The sequence below is a fragment of the Solanum stenotomum genome, chromosome 9 (assembly GCF_019186545.1).
Source record: "Solanum stenotomum isolate F172 chromosome 9, ASM1918654v1, whole genome shotgun sequence".
NCBI classification, from domain to species: domain Eukaryota; kingdom Viridiplantae; phylum Streptophyta; class Magnoliopsida; order Solanales; family Solanaceae; genus Solanum; species Solanum stenotomum.
This window is the reverse complement of record NC_064290.1, coordinates 7,933,291-7,948,062: the sequence shown is the minus strand read 5'-3', so window position 1 is coordinate 7,948,062 and position 14,772 is coordinate 7,933,291. Positions and strand designations below refer to the sequence as shown.

General features: G+C 34.8%; 2 pseudogenes; one reads left to right on the top strand and one right to left on the bottom strand.

Moving 5' to 3' along the window:
* Window positions 1–2,882: 2,882 nt before the first annotated feature.
* On the bottom strand, window positions 2,883–4,702 carry LOC125877232 (ATP-dependent helicase rhp16-like; annotated as a pseudogene).
* A 1,035-nt stretch (window positions 4,703–5,737) lies between these two features.
* LOC125877231 (ATP-dependent helicase rhp16-like) lies at window positions 5,738–10,748 on the top strand (annotated as a pseudogene).
* Window positions 10,749–14,772: the final 4,024 nt, after the last annotated feature.

Here is a 14,772-nt window from a genome sequence, read left to right as displayed (position 1 = left end):
TCACTTGACGAACACATGTAAACTCATTTTCTCCCAGATGCCAATGAATTACCATAAAGTATTTCAATACATTATAATATTTATACACAATTTTATCCAACATACTTCAACTAATTTACATTCATCAATTATTTTTATCCTTTCAAAACGACTGGATCTTTGTCACTTTACCCTAGAAAATGGAAAAGAAAGACAAATCAAGAACAATAACAAATTTAAAGATGGAACACTAAAATTGCTAATAATTTTAACAACAAAAAGAGTTCAAGATACTCATTAGACATATTTCTTTCGTGGATTTCAATATTGCACCAATTTTCTCGATTTTCCTTTGCTCATTTTATTCTCATTTTTTGCACGATCTCATTTCTAATTTGGGAAAGAGAAAATGAAAAAGAAAAAAGAGAAAAAGAACTGGAAAGGAGTGGAGGAAGGGAGAACGAAAGGAATGGGGGATTGGGTGGGGGAAGATCAGGGAAGGTGAAAGAAATGGGGAGGGGTGGGGGAAAGAAGAAAGAGTGAAGTTTATAATTTTTATTTTATTTTGTTCTTTTTGTTGTATTTTCCTTTTTCTTTTAATTATTTTTAGTCTAAATTTTAATATTCAAGCTCCTTTTTTGCGTGAGATCACGTATTTATGTCAACTCAACAATTAAGTTGCCACATAAGTTTGATCAATGGTCAAAAGAGTTTAAAATATTTTATTTTATTGTGTTGAAGGGTTCAGTTGACAATAAGGTAAGTAGAAAGGTTAGGGTTTATCAGACCATTTCGTTCAATTTTTTAAATATTATTTTAATATATTGACAAAAATTCAGCCGGAGAAAAAAAAAATCATATAGCTCCGATCATCGGGCAAATCAATGTTTCGGGCGAACCCCTAAATCGTAGCTGATGCAAGGAGTAATATCGTTATCATCGGAGCATAACCGGGTCATCCACGACCTTTTCAGTAGTTACTCGCCTCCTGTATGAGCAACACTAATTGCTGGAGTATTCATTGTCATCTCTCTCACACTCTCTATGTACCTCCTCTTTGAACATCTCTCTTCTTACAAAAACCCTGAGGTTTGTGTTTTCTAAGTTGAAGAATTCTATGTATATTTGTTTATCTGATTAACTGAGAAATAGTTGATTTTTTTTGTCATTTGGTTTTTTTTTAAATATGTTTTGGCAGGAACAAATGTTTTTGATTGGTGTGATTTGATGGTGCCTTGTTATGCAGTTGAATCAGTAAGTTCGTTTGGTAAAAAAATTTCTTTGTTTAATTGTAATGGTTTGAATCAATGTGGGAGTAGCATATAGGCTATATCTTTCTATAAGGACAAGGAAAGCATGTTTTTTGGCATAATTTTGAGATGATCACTAATAAAAAGTGATCTCATTAGCAGAGTAGGAGGGTTTTTTTATCCTTCCCTTTTGTGGTGAAGGTTCTGTGAGTTCTTCAGCTTCTCCACATTTTGATTTAACTAGTTTTGTAAAGCCCTTGGCGTGTAAGCATATGAGAAATGGAGAACACATGGTAGGTCTTGATATCTGATTGGGAACAAAAGAAGGAAAAAATGCTAGAAGGCAGGTCTGCTTTTGCTGGCTATTGAAGTGCAGAAACACAGTGACAAGCACATGTCTGGTCAGCACAGAACAAGTTGTGCTATCCCATGTTCCTTACTAGTGGATGTACCTTTTATTATAGCTGCTAAGTGTAGTCTTTTTGTTGTTCATTGAAGGGAAGAAGGCTTCATCTTTCAATCTACTGGTTTTGTGGTGTTTTTGGTTAAGTTTTAACTTTGATTTATGAAGGATTTCTAAGCGTGTTTTTTCTTTTTATGTACATCCTATATGTTCTATTGTGCCCTTCTAGTTCTCTTACACATTCAATAACACTTATATTTATGAAGCTTATAAGAGAAGGATATATCTTATATTTTAACCTGTTCGACTGAGTAAGCACATTAAAGCACCAAAACAGAAAAGAAAGTAAGGGAAAAGGAGGAACAACCTTACTTCTCAAGATTATTGTTTCCTAAATATTGGAAGAGTCAAAATTTTACTAGGGATAGAGGAGAAAAGGAATACATATGGTGTAAAGATATCCATATTTATTGGTCATAAATAAAAGTCGATAATCTATAGACTGCCAAGAACTTATAAGTTGATCTAAAACGAGTTGTCTGGAGAACTGCTCGAGTTTTAGCAAAAGCGGCTATGTGGGGTCATATTAATTGGTTGAAGGACCTAAAAGAGAACGTAGTTTGGGGTGGGGTTATAACTTTTTGTGCCAGAGTCAAGAGATTAGTGCACCCTCAACATTGAAAACATTCGTTTGGAAAAACAAAAGAATATATTTGAGAATGCTAGTAGAGAGGAGAAAAGGACAACATTCTCGATTATATAAGTAGCTATGAGTTCTTTTACCTGTGCCTTTCATCTCTTTATACATAAGATAAAAACATTCATTAGCAAAGATGTTTTGATTTGGACTCTATTTGGTTAAATTGAATAAATGAGACATATATTTAATGTTAGAATGGGAATAAGATTTATAATGTAGTGTCTATAAATAGAGCTCATTGTAACAATGGTATACTAGAAAAAGAAGACGTGTCAACTATATTATGTCAGCACTCAGATGAAGCCTCAAAAGTATGTATATTATTAATTATTAACTTACTTTCCTCCGCCAGAGGAAGTGGTGTGCACGTTGGTCGGGCCAATGTGGGCACGCATCAGAAAAGTTGTAGAATTTATCAAAGGACGGTCCTCACAAGATATTTCAGAAATAACAATATAAAGAAAAATAATTTTGAGTTGTTGCTTATTTCACCCTCAAGGGTAGCCGACTAGCCGGGTAGGACCAAGGATTTAAAAAGGAACCTTTGTGTCTACCTAAAATCAAGTCCCCTCCACTCACAATTTTTGCAAAAGTGATAAGCACAAGGGATAACTCGTAAGAAACGGACCTGTATAGAAGTAAATAATTTAATTAAGCTTAAAACAATATGAAGTAGGCAAAATGTAGTTAAAGTGGCAGAAGTTAACTTACAAATGAGTACAATTCTCCAATACGATTTTGCAGGGGTGTACCAGTTAAGGCCCACTTATAAGAAGATTCTAAAGCAAGAACCGCCTTTGTGGTTTTGCTGTCTATAGTTTTGATATAATGAGCCTATATATGCCACAAAAGTTCAATCAGTTAAGAACAGTTCAAATAAAAGATTTTGTGTCACATGAAATTTAGGAGTTCTACTCTCAGACTACAAAACACATGCAGGATTGTTTCAGGGCAACCAAGAGAACAAAATGTCCATGTAAAATACAAAAGGGTGTTCAAACTAGAATTGAAGATGAAATTCCATGTTCTTACATTATGCTGTGTCTTAATAGCTGAAACATTATTAAGATTATTCAGCAGTTAACCTATAGGTTTCTTCCTAACCACCATAAGATTCTTCACAAACTAATGACCAGCATAGCTGTTAGCACATTATTCAGCAGTTAACATGATCGACTTGAAAAAAATTGCATAAACAGTAAATGATCACCATGTATCTGGAAATGCCAAGTTAAGAAAACAAAAACTTAATGCATGAATCTATGACTTGCCTCGTCCAAAATGATGTGCTCCCACTTCACTTTTTGCAGAACTGACTTCCTTGTGGAAACATCTTCACCAACCCAGGCTGAATTTTCACTAGAACCATCATCACTCCAGTTTGAGTTCTTGTTGTTCTGTTATGACTTCTTTGGCCAATAGTCAGCCTGGATAGTAGAGTAGGTAGTAATGACAAAATCATATTCTCCAGTTTGTACATACATTTCTCCTTGTTGGTGCCATGATACACAAGAGTTGTTGCTTCCTTTAGTGGTGCAACGTTCAATCTCGCGAAACCATTGCGTTGCTCCAATTACAGGACATACAACAAGAGTTCCTTTTACTGTTGGGAGTTCCTAGGAAGTATCGGGTGAAGACGGCAATATACTGGAACCACTAGTTGCTTTCTTTAATTTGCGTTGAGCAAGCACAAGTGCTATGGCTTCAACCGCCTTCCCCATTCCCCATTTCATCAGCAAGAATACCCCCTTTAAATATAGTTTCTTGCTTTAATGAACAAGCCAACCACTCCTTTTGGTACCTCAATAGTGGCAAGATTAAATCTGATGGTGCCTAGGCAGTTTCAGCAAACGAGACGTTCTGAATATCCAAGTCTAAATCATCTGAATAATTCTCCAGAAAGAATTCATCCATTTCTTGTTCCAGTATCTACCATGTCAAAACTGATCTTCTTATCTTTTGCATCCTCACGTTCATATTTCCTCATTTTTATCCTTCTCACCATGCCATAGAATCTATGATATGCATCCGTATCTTCATCCATTTGATCTTCAGTAACACGAACAACTATCAATTTAGTTAGAAAATTACGCGAACTATTCAAAGCATTTATAGGTGTTACCATTTCAAGATGGATCTCCCCTATGGAATTTGACATCAATAAATTAAAAATAGGAGAAAATTAAAGATAACAGCTCATCGCTAGGGCACAACATTCGCATGGTGTTTTAATTTACATGTCATTCATTATTTTCTATTTTGGGTCATTTCAAAATCATTCAATTTCAACCAAGCTTTCAAGATTCAAGAGCTTCAGAAGAAAAACAAACAGGAAGACAAAGAAGAAGAACCTGGAATTGGCGGATTCATATTCCCGAAAAGCAGAGAGAAATTAGGGCTTGTTTTTTTTTTATGCTTAGAAACTGATATCCATCAATGGACTGGTGGTCTTCTTATATAGACTTGGTTTTTCCTCTCCTCATAAGGTAGCTTTTGGGTTGAGTTAGGCCTAGGTATCATATCTTTACATGGTATCAAAGCAAGTTCCATCCTCATTTGGGCTCCCGGTCCACATAGACCGGGCTTTGATACCATGTAAAGATATGACACCTGGGACTAACTCAACCCCAAAAGCCAGCTCATGAGGAGAGGAGAGGAAAGCCCAAGTCTATATAAGAAGACCACCAGTCCATTGATGGATATCAGTTTCTAAGCATCAGAAAAACAACAAGCCCTAATTTCTCTCAGCTTGTCGGGAAAATGAATCCGCCAATTCCAGGTTCTTCTTCTTTGTCTTCCTGTTTGTTTTTCTTCTGAAGCTCTTGAATCTTGAAAGCTTGGTTGAAATTGAATGATTTTGAAATGACCCAAAATAGAAAATAATGAATGACATGTAAATTAAAATACCATACGAATGTTGTGCCCTAGCGATGAGCTGTTATCTTTAATTTTCTCCTATTTTTAATTTATTGATGTCAAATTCCATAGGGGAGATCCATCTTGAAATGTTAACACCTATAAATGCTTTGAATAGTTCGCGTAATTTTCTAACTAAATTGATAGTTGTTTGTGTTACTGAAGATCAAATGGATGAAGATACGGATGCATATCATAGATTCTATGGCATGGTGAGAAGGATAAAAATGAGGAAATATGAACGTGAGAGGATGCAAAAGATAAGAAGATCAGTTTTGACATGGGAGATACTGGAACAAGAAATGGATGAATTCCTTCTGGAGAATTATTCAAGATGATTTAGACTTGAATATTCAGAACGTCTCGTTTGCTGAAACTGCTGAGGCACCATCAGATTTGATCTTTCCACTATTGAGGTACCAAAAGGAGTGATTGGCTTGTTCATTAAAGCAAGAAACTATATTCAAAGGGGGTATTCTTGCTGATGAAATGGGAATGGGGAAGACGGTTGAAGCCATATCACTTGTGCTTGCTCAACGCAAATTAAAGAAAGCNTTTGATCTTTCCACTATTGAGGTACCAAAAGGAGTGATTGGCTTGTTCATTAAAGCAAGAAACTATATTCAAAGGGGTATTCTTGCTGATGAAATGGGAATGGGGAAGACGGTTGAAGCCATATCACTTGTGCTTGCTCAACGCAAATTAAAGAAAGCAACTAGTGGTTCCAGTATATTGCCGTCTTCACCCGGTACTTCCTAGGAACTCCCAATAGTAAAAGGAACTCTTGTTGTATGTCCTGTAATTGGAGCAACGCAGTGTTTTCGCGAGATTGAACGTTGCACCACTAAAGGAAGCAACAAAACGTTTGTGTATCATGGCACCAACAGGGAGAAATGTATGTACAAACTGGAGAATATGATTTTGTCATTACTACGTACTCCACTATCCAGGCTGACTATTGGCCAAAGAAGTCATAACAGAACAACAAGAACTCAAAATGGAGTGATGATGGTTCTATTGAAAATTCAGCCTGGGTTGGTGAAGATGTTTCCACAAGGAAGTCAGTTCTGCATTAAGTGAAGTGGGAGCGCATCATTTTGGACGAGGCAAGTCATAGATTCATGCATTAAGTTTTTGTTTTCTTAACTTGGCATTTCCAGATACATGGTGATCATTTACTGTTTATGCAATTTTTTTCAAGTCGATCATGTTAACTGCTGAATAATGTGCTAACAGCTATGCTGGTCATTAGTTTGTGATAAATCTTATGGTGGTTAGGAAGAAACCTATAGGTTAACTACTGAATAATCTTAATAATGTTTCAGCTATTAAGACACAACATAATGTAAGAACATGGAATTTCATCTTCAATTCTAGTTTGAGCACCCTTTTATATTTTACATGGACATTCTGTTCTCTTTGTTTCCCTGAAACAATCTTGCATGTGTTTTGTAGAACTCCAAATTTCATGTGACACAAGATCTTTTATCTGAAATGTTCTTAACTGATTGAACTTCTGTGGCATATATAGACTCATTATATCAAAACGGTAGACAACAAAACCCCAAAGGTGGTTCTTGCTTTAGAATCTTCTTATAAGTGGGCCTTAACTTGTACACCCCTGCAAAACCATATTGTAGAATTGTACTCATTTGTAAATTAACTTCTGCTACTTTAACTACATTTTGCTTACTTCGTATTGTTTTGAGCTTAATTAAATTATTTACTTCTATACAGGTCCGTTTCTTACGAGTTATCCCTTGTGCTTATTACTTTTGCAAAAATTGTGAGTGGAGGGGACTTGATTTTAGGTAGACACAAAGGTTCCTTTTTAAATCCTTGGTCCTAGTCGGCTACCCCTGAGGGTGAAATAAGCAACGACTCAAAATTATTTTTCTTTATATTGTTATTTCTGAAATATCTTGTGAGGACCGTCCTTTGATAAATTCTACAGTTGCCCTGACCAACGTGCACTCCACTTCCTCTGATGGAGGAAAGTAAGTTAATAATATACATACTTTTGAGGCTTCATCTGATTGCTAGCATAATAAAGTTGACACGTCTTCTTTTTCTAGTATATTACAAAACCTTTAATGACTATGGGACACAAGAATGACGGTGGAGATGCTATTGTTTTGTTGAAGCACAAAATTCTAAAAAGCCTATTGTTAAGACATACCAAAAAGGAAAGAGTTGTTGATCTTTCACTTCCCACAAAGACTGTAAGTTCTGTCTTGCAGTAGTGTCATGTGCTTCAATTTTGATAATAATCTTCTATTATTGGTTACTATTTTTGGGTTCAGGTTATTATGAGAAAAGATTCTTTGGATGTGAATGAATTTAACTACTACAAGTCATTGCACAATAGAAGTCGAGAACAGTTCGATAGGTATTTTTCAAACTCGAGCTCTTATTCCTTGCAAGTCCACTTTCTTGGCTCCAGCTGCACCAATTTGCTGGCTCATTGGTTTTTTTTTTTGCTGTGTATCCCGTTCTCTTGCTTATGCATGGATTACTTGCATTAAATCTGTTTCCTATAATTGCTTGTTCTTAAGTAGTTATTGAACATATTGGGTTAGTATCTTGGTTTTTAACTTAAGATCTTATACATCTTTTTCTTCCCATAAAATTCTTAATCATTAGTGCCATTACCTGCCAAAAAGTAAGGGAGCAAGGATATTTTTATTTATAACTGTATCCACATTTTGTATTTTGGTGCAGATATGTCGAGGATGGAACTCTCTATGGTCACATTTTTGCTATGATCACACGCCTACGGCAGGTACCAACATTCCTACTCCTCATTCTTTTTCTTACAACATTCCTACTCATGACCCTCATGATTTGGTCACACAATCTCTATCCAATTTTCTTTTCTTGCAAAAATTTATTTTCTGCTCTTTCCCATAGTCCTTTTTAATTGACAATACATTTCTTATGTGTGCATAGATAAGAATATTCTGGAACTTCTTCTTGTATCTTCTGTTCCATGTTGCTTTTCTGCTGTAATTTTTGTATAAACATTTCTCGGTATAAGCTTATCACTATGATATTACATTATTTTTCCGACTAGGGGGTTAGATGTGTAGTTGGAAGATAATAATGGATAGTTAATTCAATTTGTCAAGGGGTTTATCAAAAAAAGTTGTTTGTCAAAAATTTGGTCAAGGAAATTATGGGACCACAGGTATCATTTTTTCACTGCTCAAATATGTAAAATTGGTGTAAAGATTAGACTATGGAAGACTTATTTGATGTGCATTCAAGATTACCAGACGACTGCTAAAGGTTTTTAAACATAGTTGTTTGCTTAAACTATTTTCTCATGTCAAAGCTAATGTTTTGTACTAACCTTTTCTCTGTGAACTTAATTTTGAAGTGTCTGCTTCTAGTTTTCTTGTCCTTCTATTATATGAGCGCAAATACAAACACAGGCCTTTCTTTTGCTTCGTCTGAACTTGCCTCTCATAAATATATTTGTCTTACTATGGGTCATCAGCCAAATTTGATTGCAGAAAATGTCTGACCAATATAATGTCTTTCTTTAATCGGCAGGCAACTGATCATCGTAACCTTGTGATGTACTGTAGAAAAGAATTGGCTAGTGGCAATAAAGAGGCTGGAGATGTTGAAAAATTATGTGACTTATGTCATGATGCAGTGGAAGATCCAGTAGTGAGTTTGCGCACCTCTACCCACTCCCTCCTCCCAAACCAAGAAATACGAAAAGAGAGAAGAAAAGGAAAGAAACAAATCCAGAAACTTCAAGCACCTTTCAATTGCTCATTGTCAATTTGATAGCTCTCTCCTTTTTGCATTTATTAAATTATTTTTATGTTAGCCATTCAAGGTCCAAGAATTTCAAGTACTTCTAAATTTGACAGAGTCTTCTTTGAACTGTGCATCTCTTTTTGATTGTTGCAGTTACTTCTTGCAGGCACGTGTTTTGGAAGGCATGTTTGATAGGCTTAGCTGAAAGTGTGGAGAAAATGCCATGCCCTTCATGTAACATTTGACTTCACTGCAAATAATGATAAGGGAGATTCTAATTCTAAACCTACTGTCAAAGGGTTTTGGTCCTCAAGTATTTTGAACGGAATTCAGCTTGATAAATTCCAAACGAGCACTAAAATAGATGCTTTGGTATGCAATTGTATTCTACACTCTCATCATATTCTCCTCGGTTTGCTTTTCTTCTTTGCCTTATGGATTTCTTTCCTTTTTACAAAGAGAGCAAGAGATGTCATGTCACATCATCATATGCAGGCGCTAAACCATTATTTATTGTGATTCTCAGGCTTATTCCATTAATAGATTCAGAACTAAGAAAATGTTCTAACCCAAGGGGTGTGAGCTCGTGATCTTGTATCTTCATCATGTTCTATTGCATTGAAGAAAATCAAACTGCTTTTAAAACTAGTTGTGTCCCACTCAGTGGAACAAGTATTGAAGAATCTCAGTCTTGTTAATTTGATTGATGTTGCCCTTAACTTTTTGACTCTTCTACTTGCGAATAATATTGCTAAATACATTCTTGATGCTCACTTTTAATTTTATTGAATGTACGGGGAAGAAATTAGGTTCATGGTTGAAAGGGACGGTTCTGCAAAAGGAATTGTTTTTTACCAGTTCACATCATTTTTGGATCTGATACAGTATTCTCTTAATGTAAGATATAATGACACTTTCTCCTTCCTACTTTCCATTCCTCTTTTCAGACTAATAAAAAAGAAGCTTGTATTGTGTGTATTCAGCTGTCGGGCATCGATTGTGTTCAATTAGTTTGATCCATGTCTATTGCCACAAGAGATGCTGCAGTTAACAAATTCACTGAGGATTCAGATTGCAGGATATTACTTATGAGTTTAAAAGCTGGAGCTGTTGTTCTCAATCTTACAGTTGCATCAAATGTAAGGATCTATTTTCTTTCTCTGGGTACTGCCCTAAATTCTTAAGGCTTGTGCGTATCTAGTGTTGCATTCCTATTATGTTTCATGTTATTTGGTTCGTTTGATATACCTTACTTCACTTCTCTGCACACTCAAAGAACTAGCTCAAGATACTATTATGACTCGTATTTATCTTTTGAATAAGCACACGACACATTTCATGTTAGGTGGCTCATCTCTTGATCCTTTTAGGTTTTCTTAATGGATCCTTGGTGGAATCCTGCGGTGGAGCAGCAAGCCCAAGATAGAATCCATCGAACAGGGCAATATAAACCTGTCTGGTGTGTTTTGCCTTTCTTGTACTTTCGAGGCCATTGAATGGAGCTTATTATTTTCTTCTAATTTGTAGGATTGTGAGATTTGTGATAGAGAATACGATTGAAGAGAACATCATAGAGTTGCAAGAGAAGAAGAAATTACTGTTTGAAGGGTAAGTGTCTTTTCCTTACAGTCGTCACATAGTTGCATATGTGTTGTGACAAAAATAAAGCATTTTGATGATTTTCCTTGCAAATTGTTATTATCAATCTTTTTATTAGATTACTTCTTTGCTCCCACCTTCCCGTCCTCCGCTCTTTCTCTTCCCAAGGTTCTTCAGAGGCCTTAGGAAAACTAACAATGGAGGACTTGTCAAACCTGTTTCAGCGTCACTTTTGATATGTTTTATTCCTTCTGTTTAATTCCCTGCGAAATTCTGTACTGTGTTCTGACGTTTGCCCTTAGGTTATATGGTGTTTGATCTGTCCAAAGTGTGTTTCTTTAGCTTCATCAATTGTTAAATTGTTCTTATTGCTTCCTTCATTTTAATTTCCTTTGCATGACATAAAGTGCATCAGAATTCATATCCTTAAGGCAACATCATGGAAATGTGCATCTGTATTTGCCTTCACAGTTCTGAATTCAGCTGCATTAGTAAAGAATATTAAGAAAAAGGTTCCTTACTATAAAAAGGAACTAATTTTAGTACCTTTACTATAGCACCACACTTTAAACTATTGTTTTTTGTTCGCATCAACCACACTTTCAAACTAATACTAGAGAGAGTTGTTCGGAAGGTAAACACTCCTAAGGTTATGAGTTCGAGAAAAGGCCATTTCAAGAAATCTATCAACAAAAATATAAGATTACTATTTAAGTCTAAATGCATTTAAATTCTACCTTTATTCCATTCGTGCAAGAACAATTGAGAAAAGGCTAATTATTCAACAAAATGCAATAAAGAAGGAACTCATAGTATTACAATTCAAAGTCTAACATCTCTCGAATATTGAGTGGGTTAACCCGAGAAAGAGATCCGGACAAACCTTCCAAAAAGCATAATAGAAATTAACCACAATGTCATCTTTATGGAAGACTGCTCTACCCATAAGACCATCTACAAGTGCTTTCATTATGAATCAATTGATCACATATAATTAGACTAGGCAAACTTAGGAAGTGATCTGAATCGCTATCGTATCATTGATATGATACAGACTTATTTGTGGAATACGTGAAGTATTTAGCCAAAACCTCAATAAATTAGTTGTTAGCTTATTATCCCCAAAACACTACATGACTAACACGAAAGAGGTTCCATTTATAGAAGCCCAGAAAAAATCTAGCCCTCATTACTCCAAATCACATCAACCATGGACCATTACACGTATAGAAACAAATAAAAATGACAAAGGTCAGAAACAAATAGATCTATACAACAACAACAACAACAACATACCCAGTGAAATCCCACAAAGTGGGGTCTGGGGAGGGTAAAGTGTACGCAGACCTTACCACTACCTCGTGGAGGTATAGAGGCTGTTTCCGGTGGACCCTCGGCTCAAGTACATCCAAACCAAGCAAGAGAGGAGGAAACAATACATAACATCCAATAAGAAAAAAAGGGCATAATCAACAACGGAGACAATAACATCAAGAAAATATTGTGAGAGGCGAAGTTGAGGCAGATATTTAAAATTCAAATTTGGCGTTGAACAAAAAAAAAATCATGTGTGAGCCACTTTTATAACGAGGATATATCAACTCTAAATTACAAAGTTGAGGGATACTTCATGCCTTATACCTAAATAAAAATAGAGTACATAAGTTTTTTTCCCGTAATAGAGTACATAAGTTGAGTGAGTGCTTTCATGGTGCATTTTTCAAGCTTGTCAAGTTGGGATTAATAAATGATGAGATGTTTTTATCAAATACTTCCTCTGTTCCTTTTTATATGTCACGTTCTTAGATTTCACTTGCAATAAGAAACTAAGTTTACAATTCTACCCTTATTTAATGTTTTTTTGAAATCAACTTTTCAATAAATGATAAATAAATACATCTTTTATTTTTTAATTTTTTTGTTAGATTTTTTTATCAAAATCAAATTTTATAGAGTAATGCAATAGTGAGAGTAATTAATCAATGTATGAAATAATTACAATGAACATTAATTACTTATTAATTTTCCTAGGTTGGTCAAATATCTATTTTCAAGACTAATTAACTATCAAGGGTATAATAGAAAAAATATTGTAATTTATACATTGATTTTATAAAATGAGAAGTATTATGGAAAAACTTTTTATAGTAAGAATGACATATAAAAAAAACAATAAGAGTATAAAAATTTGGGAAATGGGTTATTTGATTTTTAAGCTGACATGTGTCATTCTGTTAAAATTAGGGGTATATATGTACCAAAGTATGACGGGAGGGGTATATATGACCAGAAAGTATAACGAAGGGTATATATAAACTATTTCTAGTAGTACAGAGGTATATTTGACCTTTTTCCATTTTAAAAAAGCCTAAATTCTTAAATCATTTGTGGAGTTAAAAAAACCCACCCGTATTATAAAAATATTCCAAAAAAAAAAACTGAAATCAGTCCCAAAATTTCAAAATTTTGCTTTGATTCCTGTTTTTATTGTTATTTTTGTTACTAGATCTTTGTTCCCAGTGTTTTTGAGTCTGTTCAAAATTTTAAGTGATCTGGAGTTGTGAAGAAAATTCTACCATTAAAGTATGTTGAAGCTTTTAAACTTTTGAAGAAAATTTCAAGTGGGTCTTATTGAATTAGGTTGAGTTCGAGATCAAAAGATATTGACTTTAGGTATCTAGCTCGGAGGGAAGCTACTTTTGAAATTTGAGATGATTTCGTGAAGAACCGAAGAAGTTGGAAATTTTGAGAGTTCTTAGTATTTTCATTTGTTCTTGGTGTTCTTGAGGAAGAAGAAACAAAAAGAGTATATTTGATCCAAACTTCCGATTGAAAAATGTCAAAAGTTGTTTGGGTCTTGTTGAGGTAAAAAAACTAATGTCATGAATGAACCTTTTCTCAAATAACAATGACATAGATGAGCCAAACTTTTAACGGAGAACATAATTGAGCCTTTTCAAATTCTAGTGACATATTTAAACCTTTTACCTTCTCCTTACAACAATGTCTGGATCAATTTCTAAACAACTATTTCGAAAAAGAATAGGTTTGTTGGAAAGGATAGTTTTCTTTTGTTTTACTTTAATTCACTAAATATTACTCCCTCCGTCACATTTTATGTGAGGTAGTTTGACTCGGCATGAAGTTTAAGAAAGAAAGAAAGACTTTTAAAACTTGTGGTCCAAAATGAATGATAGAAATTTATGTGACTGTAAATCATTTCATTAAGGGTAAAATAAACATTTTATAGTTAAATTGTTATTTAATATAGAAATGTGTTATTCTTTTTTTGGAACTGACTAAAAAGAAAAGCAAGTCACATAAATTGGGACAGAAGGAAAATTGGATATCAATTTCTAAATGATAATAAAAAAAAGATAACAATTTTTAAACATAAAAAAATATTACAGTAGGTAAGAAGTCCTATATTGATTGGGAAATGAACGGGTGTTCTGCTTATATGGAGTTGGGCAATTTTTCTTCTCAAGAATTAGATTTTGTGGTTGAGTTAGTTGCAAGTGTCATATCTTTATATGGTATCAGAGCCAGATCCATCCCAAAACCATCCATTTTTGGGCTCCCGATCTACGCTCTAGTTGGGCCTTTTGGGCTCTCAGTCCACTCTCCACTTGGGATGGGCATGAAGGAGGTGGTTCCTTTTGGACTCTCGGTCCATGCTCCAGTTGGGCCTTTTGGACTTTTGGTCCACGCTTCAGCTAAGCCTGGGCGTGAATGGGTAAAAGGTCCACAATGATTGACGAATGTACTAGTTGTTTGATTTCTCTGTGCTTTCTGGGAAAATGAATCCTCCAATTCCAGGTTCGTCTTCTTGTTTGTTTTCTTTTGAAGTTCTTGAGTTTCTTGAAAGTTTGGTTGAAATTGAATGATATAAAATGACCCAAAATGGAAAATAATGAATGACATGTAAATTGTAATAACATTTGAATAGGTTCATCGTGTTATGCCCTAGGTTCATCATGTTGTGCCCTAGTTATGAGCTGTTATCAAATTCCGTATGGATGCTCCATCTTGAAATGCTAACACCTATAAATGCTTTGAATTGATCGTGTAATTTTCTAATAAAATTGATTATTGTTCGTGTTACTGAAGACCTAAGGGATGAAGATACAGATTCAGATCGTAGATACCGAGGC